Consider the following 11,839-nt stretch of genomic DNA (forward strand, 5'->3'; position numbering starts at 1 on the left):
CAGCCTCAACAATTCTGTGATTCTGTGAAGAGGCACCCTCACCTTCCGAGGCAGAACAAACTTCTCTGGAATTGCCCTTGGCCTCTCATTCCTTATCTGTATCTTGGGGTGGTAGCTGTGTAGTCAGAAGCAGGAGCACTTGGTCTATGCATACTGATTTCGTGGCACAGCGTTGACTTGATAAACCAGGAGAAAGAACAGTTGCTTCGTTTGTCTGTGTTGCAGGCTATGAATGAATGGTCTAGTTAGGAACTGGACGGAATGACCCATTGCCTTACAGACAGTGATGACTGTTTTCAGGGTGCTTCTGGTTCATCACCTTTTTAGCTCTGAACATGTTCTGTAGAAATCCTGTTGCAAAACTGGTGTAATTACAATGTAAGTATAATTACAGGAAGCTGTTTGAGATTTCTGATACCATACATCATTCCTGTATGATACCAAAAGCTCTAAACAACTCAAACTTCACTGCTTTGTTTTGAAGCCTTCTTTTAGTTTCCAGTTAAACTGTACAGACAATTTATACACATCTGTTGATAAACCCAACTTTTACTGTCACTTAGTATTGATTCTTTCTTAGTCCAGTGTTTAGAGGACAACCACACCTTTTTCACACTTAAATTTCCTAGATTCCTGGATTTTCCTAGGTCAAGATGGGTAAGCTTCTTCTCATCAAAAAGGCTTTCTGAGAATTATTGATATAGCCCTGCTCTGTGTCTGATTTAGAGTTATTTTTTGAATAAGACAGACCAGAATTATAAAATTGGTTTTTTGATACCACTCATGCCTTGTATAATGATATCAGGGCAGTACTTTCTCCACAAGCAGCATCTCATCCTCTGGTTCTCTCCCAACTAATGAGCTGCTAGTTTCTAGCCACAACTTTCTAGCTTAAGAAGTGCTTCAGCTTGTACTCTATGATGACATTTTACTGGTTTTACTATAGTTTTCTAGGTGCCTGACTTTGTGTTGTCATCAAAATTTACTGGTACTCTGTAAAACATGACGACTGTTACTTGTGAATAACTGTGTGGATGACCCTCATTTTGCCCTGACCCCAGCCCTGTTTAGCCCACTGCTATAGGTAGAGCTTTTGCTTTGCTGCCCAGTCTGCACCATTGCCATGCTGTCTACCAGACATATTGCAATTCCCAGGCTTTCATTATCTGGCAGTTCTTCACAGAAAAACAGATTTGTACGGCTCTGAATTTCATTTGGTTTGCTATAGTGAAATGCAGGCTATATTTCTCTTCTTTCTCTGGTTTGGTAGAAAGGATAACAGACTTGAAATTCTTTATTTGTGGAATAGAAAAATAAAACATGCACAAAAGCAGTTCATGTAGTGCTCAATGTTGGGATGTTGGTTTTTTTTTGGACTGATGAAAAAAAAAAAAGGACAAGTCCCGCTACATTTCAGCGTGTGGTCCTGCTGCTGGTCTGGTCCTGGACCTAGCTCCTGGTTCTGTTACTCTTTATTAAATGATATCCCAAAGGCTGCTTTCTTTTCTCTCTAGAGGCAAGATTCACAAGGTAAAACTGTTTTATGGTCAGATTTTTGGGGTCTTTTGTTAAGAGTTGCCTATCAGCAAAGAACAGGATGAGCTCGCTTAGTTGCAGCAACGCAGTGTGAGACTGACTTTTCAGTGGAAGACGTTTGTCAATATGGATGCAAAAAATGCTTTCACAAGAGGAAGACAATAGAAGGAAACATTTAATAACTGAAATGAGTCATATAAACAGTGGAAAAGCAGAGGAGGATTTTATTAAAATCTCTGTGCTCTTTAGAGAAAAAATCTCATGCATGGCAGCCTTGAGAGAACAAAAATGTTAGAGATGAAGCCTCAAGTAGTATTTGTGGAGTTCTTTTCATACTTACAGAAGAAACTTTTTCTGTTCAGATCGTGCTGTCGGCTTTGTTTCCCTTTCTCTGTATCTAGGTTATGGCAATTTAAACTATATTAAGGATTGAGCAAGTTGACACATTGCATAAGAGGATGCCGCTTATTGTATTATGTATGGGTGACTTAACAGCTTATGCTATGGCTTTCTTTTCCCTCATGAAAGAGGAACCATTTTTATTAATAAAAGATTTTTCTTTTTAGAATAATCCTGAATAAGTCCCACCACAGCTGCTTAGTGATGTTGCTTTGAACACAATTAGGAATGAAGCTGTACAGGAAACTTAAAACCTTGATTTTTTTTTTATTTTTTTTTTTTTGTTAAACTTGGCACTGTGTAGCATTATATTTGGTATGATGATCTGATTCAGAAGGTTTCTTTTTGTGGTGCGTAAATTAAAACCTATAGTATTTGCAATTTGTTGTTGCAGATAAATAGATTGCATTTTTTTTCTCCTTTGGCAAATATTTGTTATGGATTTATGCATTGATACTAGTAGGTATCTTGTTTGTTCCAACAAGTAAGTCTTATTATCTGTAACAGCTGCTGCATTGTTAACTTCTAATCCCTTATTATGTGATTACTGACAGAGCACAGAAACTTAAGTTTGAAATTCCAAGTGCTGTGCTTTCCCAAGGAAAAAAAAAGCCAGCACAGTCCTGTAATGAAACATTTTTATTTGTGTTAGCATAGAGTGAAGGGATAGAAAAATTCTTTTAGGTTTTCTAAATGCAGCAATACTTAGACAATAAAATAACACTGCACATATCTTGAGGTAGAGAAGACCTGGGCTTATGCCTTTGACTATAAGGCAAGTGATTGAAGTGTCATGTGAACAAGAAGTCTTACAAGTAAAGGGTGGATTTGCACGGGATGGTGCCAAAGCCTGGCAGAGAAAGAACATTGCTTTTTCTGTAGTATAACGGTATACATGAAAATCAGTTACTACCGTGTGAAAACTTTTGGTTATGAATTCAAGTATTCTCCTTTGCTGCTTCAGACTTGGTAGTAGTTTAGCTGTTGAGGAAAGGAAGAATCTATTTGTATACATAACAAAGATTAAAACCGGAAATCTGAGATGCAAGTTGCTTTCCATTGGTACAAGTAAGGTCAGGCACACTGAGAGAATAATTTACTCTTCTGGAATTTTTTTGCTTGTTTGATCATACTGTATTTAAATGAAGTTTGTTACAGATAGGAGTGCTCATGTGTTATGGATGGGAAGTGAACGATGAGGGGGAAGGTTCATGTCTTTATTCTATGTAAATTAAATGAGATGTCTAAGATTTCTTAAGTGCATAAATGCTTGGCCTCAAGAGTGAAGTGCTTTTGCTGATTGGTCTGTTTCTTACATGGAATGAATATTTTGGTGATAAAGTGGTTGCCAAGTTACTGTTCATCCTAAAAATACTGGATTTATGTTTCTCTAGCTTATAGACTTAGGTATGATATACATTGAAAATCCTGTCAGTTTCGTTGCTTCTTTTATGCCTTTGGTGATGTGCAGTGGAAAGCTGTCTGTGCTGATTTGATTTGTGGAAATGGCATTACATAGGTAAGCTGTTTTGATGATCTCTGGTCCAGTGAGGAATGAGAATGAATATTGTGTCATTGACTGGCTTTACAGTAATTCTCAGTGAAGAATATTAGATTTAATTTTGTCCAGTGATATATAGATCCCTGGTAGAAGCTAGAAGTGATGCTGGTAAGTATGAGGACCTTCAAAAGGCTGAAGTGCTGTATCTGTGCTTGAGGCTACTTGCATTTAGGGCTTTTCTTTGTTGTTTTTTTTCTGAGTTTATGGTAGCAAATACAAGGCGCTTATGTGTGTGGCAAGTAGAAAAAGTTGCCCACATTTTTTCATCTTCAAATATGTTTGTTACCCTGCCTAACATGCCTCAGAACTTTCACAACCTTAGGCAGAAATAGAGTCACTGAGCAGACAGGATTTGTGTGACAGTGTAGTAGTGAGTTTGGCAAACTCTGACAACCTGCTGAATTTGTAAGTTTAGCTGTGTTTTTGTAAAATGTTGTGGCCAAATATCCTTTCCTCTATACAAGAGTCTCCTCTCCTGTTTTCTGCTTGAATTCTCTTCTGTTTGTGCTTGAAGGTTGGATACTGAAGGTTCTCTGAGTTAGAAATTTGAATTCTTCAGAGCCTCAGTTAGGGAACCTTTAGATCACAGAATCACAGAATGTCAGGGGTAGGAAGGGACCTCTAGAGATCATCTAGTCTAACCCTCTGGCAGAGCAGGATCCCCTAGGGCAGCCAGACAGGAACAGTCCAGCTCTGAGGTTTGCTTGCCCAGCAGATATAGTTCTTCTGTTTGTTTTGACTTCTCATTATTCTCTAGTTGGCTGTTCAGTTTTATATTGGAAGTAGCTAAGGAAATGTATGTAATGGCCTGGGCTGAGCAAGATATTTTTTGTTTTAAATGCCAGGCTGATGTGGTTATTATGGGCACCCTTTAACAGAAACTGGATATGCAGTGTTGGTTCTTGGCCACATCTCGTAGTGGGAAAAACACAGGAGAGTACATTCAGCCAAATGTAAATGATTATGAAATTAGTGAATTTTTTCTTAGGGCGAAAAAGGTATTATGAGTAGTCACTAAAGCTCAGAAATAATACTGGTGTTTAAATGATCTGTAGAAGACAACTGTAAAAACTTTTGTTGAGCAATGGTATAATTCTAACCCAACTGAAGTACTTTTTAATACTTTTTTGGGGGTTCCATTTCTCTGAAGGGAAAAGATGGGAACAGAGAGCTTATGTATGGAAGTGCCCTTATCATATTTGGCCAAAGAGGCACAGTGCAGACCTATAATGTTGATGTAGTGCTCTTGAATTCTCATCTAAGAATGTTTGAAGAGAAAGCTTGAACATTTCTGGAGGGCTTGAGCAGGGAAAGGAAAGTGTCTGGAGAGGGTATGGGTTTTAAAATGTCCCAAAATGGAAATCAGCTGGTCAATTTTTCAAGTTTGGGTCTCAAACAAGTAGTAATAATCTCTTTAATCCAGCCTTGCATAACTTTACTTTCAGTGATGAAGATAAGATCCATCTCACTGTTGTAATGAGAGCTAACTTGCAAAAGCTGTGATCTGTTCTCCTATTTCAGGATAGGAGAATGGGAAAAATAAAGTGATAGGTTTGATGTGTATTGATTCCTATTGCTTGCTGTAACTTGAAGGAAAAGTGTTTAATATGAACCTCCTAATTTATTTATTAATTCTAGTAAAGCACCAAGGTGATTTCTTTTCTTAGTCTAGCCTTCTGTAACCTAGAGACATTTTGAACTAATGATGGGACAATCCAATAAATTTAATCATTTATCTGAACTTAATGTGAGCTCAATGGAGCGGAACTTCTCAAATCAATAGGTTTTAGTGCTACTTATTTTTGAAGGAAATGGCAGCAATAATGACAAGCTAGCAATAAAACGAGGAATAGCCTTTTTGGAGTAATTTCAAAAGAATAAGAATGTTCTTAGATCTCTTGGTGTGTGATCATTTCGGAGACACTGGAACTACTTAGCTAATGTTGAAGACACCAAAACAGAAAGCTGCCTAAATGTTTGCTCTATATGAAATGGGAGAGATGTGAGATTTTTGCAAGATAATCAAAGATGCTCTCTGCAGTTAGTAGTATAATACTTTAAAATACAATATCAGAAGACCTTCAAACTTTTGTTTAGGGGGTTCATTAGCACATAGCAATTTGTGTACCAGTACAAAAAACAAAGGCACAAACAGTGTAAATGAGTTTTAGAAGGCCATGACTACAGGTTAAATGTGTTGTTTTTAAAAACCAAACCAAATTGTCCAACTGTGATTCTGCTTAAAGGAGAAGACTTTGCAAGAGTAGTAGTTACTGATATTTTTTTCTAGGTTCACGATGTGAAAAAGAAAGCGATGAAATCAGTGCAAAGTCTAGTATTGACGTTGCCTTTTTCAGATGCTGAGGGGACTGCATTGTTTCCTGTTATCCGTTACAGTATTGATAGTTCAACTGGTGCAGTGGTGTGAACCGATCACTAGTATGGAGAAAGCTTAGAACTGAAAACCCTAATAGAAGTTTGAGAGATTAACAGGGTATCATTATATCATTATCAGTATTGTGAAATGAGATTTAAATACCTTATGTATTGTGCAATTATGGATGTTCTTTGATGGTTGGTATGGCTGGTATTTTAGCTCTTTTTCAAAGGTACAGTAAGAGAGGTTGCTGTCTATGGTGTGCATGTGTGTATGTGTCTGCAAACTTTTCATTTTGAAGTTTTAATGTGGAATGTAAATACATTTTGGCATGGCTTCTTTATTTTCCTGTTACTCTTTCTGCAGAAGTAAGAAATGACCCTGCAGATGACCCATTACCTACTGCTGTCAGTGTCCTTAAAAAAACATGTGCAGGTCTTGTTTCCTGAAGTTTGCAGCTGGACTCGGTGTTCTTCCTTCCATAGTGTTACATTCTCACTGAAAAAAATGAAACACAAAACCAAAAAGAAAACAAAAACCCACAGAAAACCAACCAAAACCACAAACCCCAATTTTCTCATCTCTTTAAATAGTGTGTAATGCATTGCCTTAAGAGTTACAAGCTTTCTATTCAAAACAATAGCACATTTAATTCTCTAGTGATAGGACTTGCCACATAATATTCTTATTCCTTGTCTGTTTACTGATGTGAACATGACTTAACCTACCATTACAAGGGAAATCCAGTGTCACTTCCACCTCATGGTGCCCCGTTGACTAGAGGCAGTGGCTCAGCCAGAGTAAAACGCTTCAGCTGCCACCGGATAGCCTCTTGCGTAAGCACATAATCAACCTACGTTAAGAAACAAAGTAAGTAATTATCTCTTAGAATCAGAATACTTGCTCTGTTTGAATTCAGCTTTTAATGTATGATTGAGCCCTGTAAGAGCCATGTGTACCACACAAAAATTAACAGGATAGCTGGGTAAACGCGTGATCTTTCTATGCGCTAGATTTAGAGCAGCTGTCTGCTTCCTGGGTGTGATGGTTGTTGGGTATGGTAACTGCTGCTGTGTCAAGTCCTCGGATGGAGTCGTATTCTAAAAAGTAAAATCAGTGTGAAAATATTTTCTGCTTTCCTTAGCTTTAGTCATAGCTGCTTAATTATAAGACAAAATGATGAATTTCATTTTTGTACTATGGTTCCTAAGACAATTCAGATTGAGATCTGTGCCTGGTATTTTCACCTGCATTTATTTAGCTTGTTTGTTTTTTATTCCCAAGGAATTGTCCAGTAGAATTCTTCCTAAACTCAAGAAAGAGTAATTGTTTCTAGAAGGCAAAACTAAATGACTTTCTCTTCCTGAAATTCTCTTTCTTATTTATGGATTAAATCTTCTTCTATTTAGAGGGAAGAAAAGGAAAGTATTAGGAAGTAGACAGAAATAACCCTAGTTAGACTTTGTACTGCCAACTGTGGCACTGCCAAGGATTAATTATCTACTTTGTAGTAATACTCACCGGCCTACCACCTTGAAGTTTTATTTTTTGATACTGTGGGGTTTTTGGTATCTTGCCCCATCTTCTCTGCCTGCAGGAACGTTGATCCTGCCTGAAGAACATGTGTCATGGTGTGTGCGGCATGTAGTCAAAAGCATTGGGAAACACTCACATTTTATGGAACTGGTACTCCACTCTTCTGCGGGAGCAAGACATGCCTCCTTCATTAGTGATGTGGCTGAAGCAGATTTTGTAGAATCTTCTGTTATTTTACTGCACTCTTGGGAGAATTAGTCTATAACAATGATTTCTTACTTGATTTGATTTTTGCCTTTGGCTTTCAGTGTTTTTAGAGCTTAATATAAATAATACCTGATAATGGAAATAAATACCTGATGGAATAAATGTCTGGAATGCTCAGACATGTGATTGCAAACACAGTTGTTACTGAACTTGGCCTAGTAGTCAGTAAACTCATGTTATCTGGTTTTAGATATAGCATGAAACTCCCTCTCCTAAAATCACTAAATTAGAGGCATTTATTTGACAGGTGAGGCAACTAATTAAACTTCCCTGTGGAAGTTGTTTGGTCCAAACCTCTGCTCAGAATATGGACAGTTTTACAGTGAGATTGAACTTGGAAGTCAGATCATATTGCTCTGTACATATGTAATAATTTGAGATATGTGAATAAGGAGTTGTCAAGAAAAGTACAGAGTTATGGTCATGCATTTTTTAAATAAGAAATATTTGGAATACGTGTTACTATATAATAAGAGTATGAGATAGTAACTTTAGACTTCATTTATTTGCTGGACATAAGGATGTGAAAAAATAGTACGACAAGCTAGTTCAAAAATTCCTCATTGCTTTTCCTAACTCAGATTTGCGGCAACTAAGGATTTGCTGTTTTGTTGTTTGGTTCTTTTCTTTCTTGGACTGATTCCAGGTGTTGTAGTCAAACAGGAAGAGACAGATGGGGGGGCACACTGTTTTCTGGGAATAGGTGAATTTTATTGAGCATAAAAGCTAAACTTTTTTAAAAAAGTCTATCTATTGCCCTCTTTCCAGAATTACAGCACTAAGAAAGGAAACTATTAAAAATATTATCTTTACTGTTGTAATAAAATCATAGTATATTTCTTAAGTATGTGTATACATTTAAAACACAACAAAATACTGCAAAAGGAAAAATATTAAGTATCTTTCCCTTTTTATGGCTACTTAGATGTTTGAGTTTGTAGATTCTTCAGCCTGTCATACACAGCAGATTACTATAGATAGTCCTGATGATTCTGGTTTAAAGTGTTTTTTTGGTACTAGTTCATTTGGAGTAACACCTCAGGTATCCTCCTATTTAAAAATGAATTGATTTTTTTCGAAGATGAATTGTGTATGTGGAGTTGTTTATTTGGGTTTTTTTATGTGGAGCTTTATGGTTTGTGGTTTCTTGGTTTTTTTTTGGCGGAGGGGGAGGGGGTATTTTTCCCAAAGATCATCTCTCATAGAGGTGGCCTTGAAAGGCCCATAGGGCCTGCAGCGTCCTCAAGTACATATATGGTTTTTTCAAGTTTGCTAAATAAATGTGTTTCCTGCCAACATGTATTTTGTACTGGGAGTGGAAGTTTTAATTACAATAGGGGTTGCCACTATGTGGGGTATGGGAGACTGTCAACTTCCTATAAGCTACTCTTAACTAATGTTGGTTTCCTTTTTGGGCTTCCATTGAGAAGAAAATGTGTTTATTTTTTTCTTTGTTTATTGTTGACAAAGGGAAGGAATGGCAGATCAGCCTTCAGAGCATTAGAAACGTTTCTTTAGAGAGTAGTTCATTAACTCATTAAAGATATGAGTTAATGCTGTGGGATATGTTTGTGTAGGGGAACAAAAGTGAATTTTTTAGATTGCTAGTCATGAGAGAGAAAGCTTTATGGCATAAAGAGACTACCCGTTTGCAGGCTGATTTTTGGAAGGTGATGTGTTGTAGCTACTTGCCTCCATCCTTCCCTGCAGCAAAGAAATCACGGCACTAAATCAAAGCCTGGAAGCAGGTGCCTTCTGTTGTGTTTTTGTGTATGCTTTTGCTGCTGAATAGAAACTCACAACATCAAAAGGTTTTTTAACCTTTTCTATATCACTGAATGGCAGACATGTGGAGGTTGAGATTACACTTATCGTCTCATCCCAGACAAAGCTACATAGCCTCCTTTGCCTTTATTATCAAAATCATTGCAACTCAGAATGTGTTAATCTCAATGAACAGTACAGTTCTAGACTTGACTGAAAAATCCTTCTTAAATATCTTCTCTTTCCTGCCTTAAGGATCCAGAATAGTTTTGATGTGTTTAAGTGGAATGTATCCCACATATAAATAAAAGGAGGTACATGGAGCATCAGAAGCTTTCAAAAGCATGTTCCCCGTATTCTACAATTACATTGATACCAGTCTCATAGCATTATTTAGAACCTTGCTTTGCAAGCTATGGCGAAGTGCTGGAGTCCAGGATTTATATTTTTAAGTGGGAAGTGGCTACGTTTTTTACTAAAATTAAAGTAGTTTTTACATTCTCTACTTTTGATCAAGAGATGGTCATTGACACTGTACCAAGTATACTGGAACTTGACTTCAGATGTGTTGAGCAAGCTGTGTTGACCTTACTGTGAATTGTCTGGCTGTTGTTAATGCCTTTATTAGTAGTAATTTACAAGTATGCAATGCCTACTCAAGATGGCCGGTCCCAGTATGTTATAAGTCACTAAATATATGTGTGAAAAAAATGTGTTCCTCAGCTTTTTTGTATCAGGAGAGATCCCCTCTGAGTTATTAATGATGTTTTTGTTGAATCTTCACCCAGTCTTCAGTGAACTATATAAGATGGTGAAAACCTACAGTTTGTCCTTGATTTCCAGTGATTAGTTACGTATTGGAGTTTCTCTGAATTTAGTTACCGAAGCTTTTAATTACAGAGCTTCCTTTTCACAATTTTGACTACCAACCATTGGCTATTTTGATTTCTGAAGTTTGCTATTTAAATACTTCCGTAATATGTGTTCCGAGTTTTTAAAATCTTCTTTGAATAGGAATTGGTTCTAGCTTCTGACTTGTTGACAACTTTATTTCACATTGCAACTAATTTTTTTAAATGCTTTTTACATTTTTTTCTGAGACTATGACAAATAGTTGTAATGTAAAAGAATATTTGTATGAATATCTAACTTTTAAAATACGATTAATAGTAGCAAATACTGTTAGAGTTTACTTTTTATAAATATATGAAGTCTTGTAATAAATCTTTCGACATTTAAAAAGTTGTGAAATATTTATTCTATTTCATATTGTTCCATTGCAAATTCTTAAATCTCTTCTTTGAGAGTAAAAGTAAATATTAGAAAGCTCAGTACATCAAAGGAATTGTGAAGTAATACTTTGTCTTTGTGGAATTTGTGTTCCTCAAGTGCCGTGAAAACAAAACGGATTCTAAATCTTGTGGTTATTGGTATCAAGGCTTTTTATGCATCATGGGTAGGTTTACTCATGTTCCTTTCATTAAATTTGAATGTGATTTCATCAGCAACACCTGTGTGATTGTAGGTGAAACTGTAAAATACAATTTATGAGCTCTTGACTCAGCACATGGCCTATTCCCTCAAATACTCCCACAAATCACATTGCTTTGCAGTACTGGAAGAAGTAATTGGTTTTATATTCATTTAGTGTGCCAGAGTTGTACTGGAATGCCATTGTATAATTATGTAAGAGTTTGAAGTTTGTTGAAAGTTTGTCAAATTGTTCCAAATAAATATTTCATCAGCCTTTATAAATGTCTGTAGTTAGGGTCCTGTCTCATCTCGAAGTGTGCATGACTGTGGGTTGGTGTTCACCCAGCTGAATTTGTGTTAACCTGAGATATGGTGCTCGTGCGCACGAAAAAATAAAAAAAGATGAAGGCAAATGCTAGGTAGCTTCTAATAATATGTAATTAATCAGTTATTCTGAACAGCAAAGTTATTTTTGAGCTATGAATACAAGATTGCTTAAAGATGAAGTATAGGTATGCAGGGATTATGATGTGACTTTTAATATACCTCTCAAAACATATTCCATGTAAAAGAAAATGAGATCTATAATTTCAAAGTTATGCTGCAAGGAATATAGCAAAATATAATTCTTCACAGCAAAAATATGACTGTTGTCATTTTTTACTAATGCCAGAGCCTCCAGGCTGTTGATAAATTTACCAGCAAGGCAGGGAAAGCTTGTCGTTTGCACCTCACCTGTTCACATCTGTGGGTAGTTATGGAGACTTAATAGAAACTGGCTTTAGTCAGGGGAAAGAAATTGGGGACTGTAGTATGTGAACAAAATCTTAATTTGAAAATTTTTCAAAACATGACACCTGGTAAAGTTGAGGATTTAGGTTTCTCTTGGAGGTGTGGAAGATCAACAGGTAGTAACTACATTAGTT

The sequence above is a fragment of the Apaloderma vittatum genome, unplaced genomic scaffold (assembly GCF_000703405.1).
Source record: "Apaloderma vittatum isolate BGI_N311 unplaced genomic scaffold, ASM70340v1 scaffold15582, whole genome shotgun sequence".
NCBI lineage: Eukaryota > Metazoa > Chordata > Aves > Trogoniformes > Trogonidae > Apaloderma > Apaloderma vittatum.